Source organism: Zingiber officinale, chromosome 6A (assembly GCF_018446385.1).
Source record: "Zingiber officinale cultivar Zhangliang chromosome 6A, Zo_v1.1, whole genome shotgun sequence".
Classification (NCBI taxonomy): domain Eukaryota; kingdom Viridiplantae; phylum Streptophyta; class Magnoliopsida; order Zingiberales; family Zingiberaceae; genus Zingiber; species Zingiber officinale.
Genome location: NC_055997.1, coordinates 40949936 through 40951433, shown reverse-complemented (window position 1 = coordinate 40951433; position 1498 = coordinate 40949936). Strand labels below are relative to the sequence as shown.

The window sequence follows — 1498 nt, the reverse complement described above, 5'->3', positions numbered from 1 at the left end:
TTGAGGGAAAAATACTTGTGGCCTTTGGGAACTTCCTGGAGAAATGGAATTGAGTTCTTGTGATCTTCTATTAATCTTCTCCTCAATTCTAAACATGTCCTTCTTTAGAAGTTCTTCATGATTTTTTTCAATTCTCAACCCAACATCATCACACTTTTCACTAGATCTTGTCTACGAAGGAGGGGGGTCTTCTTTAAACCATTTTGAAACAATACTTTCAATCTTTACCCCCAAATGTTTGAACTCCCCGTTCGGTGATTTGTGATTTTCAAAACTCATAGATGGTTGAGTTACAATTTGTTTGACAGGCTCTATAGCATTTATGGCTTGCACTTCTTGAATGTTTGAGGGAGATTTCATCCAACTTATGTTTGACCATTCATGGAGGTTCAATGTCACTTGATCAATTAATATATATGCTTCATCTACACTTTTGTCCATAAAAGAACCTCCAGCTGATGAATCCAATAAACTCTTATCTGAGAAAGAAATTCCCACATAGAATATGTGCAGAATCAATCATTTTTCAAAACCATGATGAGGGCACTGTCTTTGAAGACTTTTGAATCTATCCCATGCTTCAAACAATGATTCTCTATATACCTGAGCAAAATTTGTTATGCAATTCCTCATATACACTGTTTTGCTTGGAGGGAAAAATGATTCAGAAATTACTTCTCCAATTACTCTCAACTTGTGATACTTTGAGGATGGAGAGAATATAACCAAATCCTTGCTTTATCCTTGATACTGAAAGGAAATGTCATCAATCGAACTGCATCTGCTGACACTCCTTCACATTTCACCATATCACAAATCTCTAAAAATGTTTCAAGATACAGATAAGGACTTTCTGATACTTCTCCTCCAAATTTGTGACCTTGTACCATGAAAATTAACTCTGGATCTAGTTGGTAACTTTCTGCTTCAATTTGAGGTTGCACAATGGGAGACAAAAATTTTGCAGAAAAAAGGTGTAGAAAAATTTCTCATGGGCCTGCTTAACATGTTAGTGCTCATGGATATTCAAGAATAAAAAACAAGAAATAAAATGTAATATGAAAAGCAAGAAGGAAAATGCAAAATTTAAATTGTAAGAAAGAAAGTGCATAATGAAAACAAGAAAGAAAAGACAAAAGGAACAAGAAAAATATCTAGAATAATTCATATGCCAAGAACAAGATTGCAAGATATGTTTACAAAAGAAAAAGAAGAGAGAAACTAAATCAAAAGAAAAATAGAGAAAAGTCAGACAAAAATGTTAGAATAAAAAATGCAAAATTAGAATTACAACAAAAAAAATTGACAAGAATGTTATACACGAAAGGAAAAACTTATGAAAACAGGATTCTAAGGATTAGTTACAACTATGCAAATGAAAAGAAAAGTTATGTTATGTTGTCTAACTCAATTGATAATCTCTAATGTTATAGCGCAATCCCCGGCAACGACGCCAAAAACTTGTTGACCTCCGTAAGTGTACGGAAATATCGTAAGT

At 33.2% G+C, this 1498-nt stretch overlaps 1 non-coding gene across 1 annotated transcript; it reads left to right on the top strand.

Moving 5' to 3' along the window:
• Nucleotides 1-529: 529 nt before the first annotated feature.
• LOC121998841 lies at nucleotides 530-635 on the top strand. The gene has a single exon (XR_006116632.1). It is a non-coding gene; the product is annotated as a small nucleolar RNA R71 (small nucleolar RNA).
• Nucleotides 636-1498: the final 863 nt, after the last annotated feature.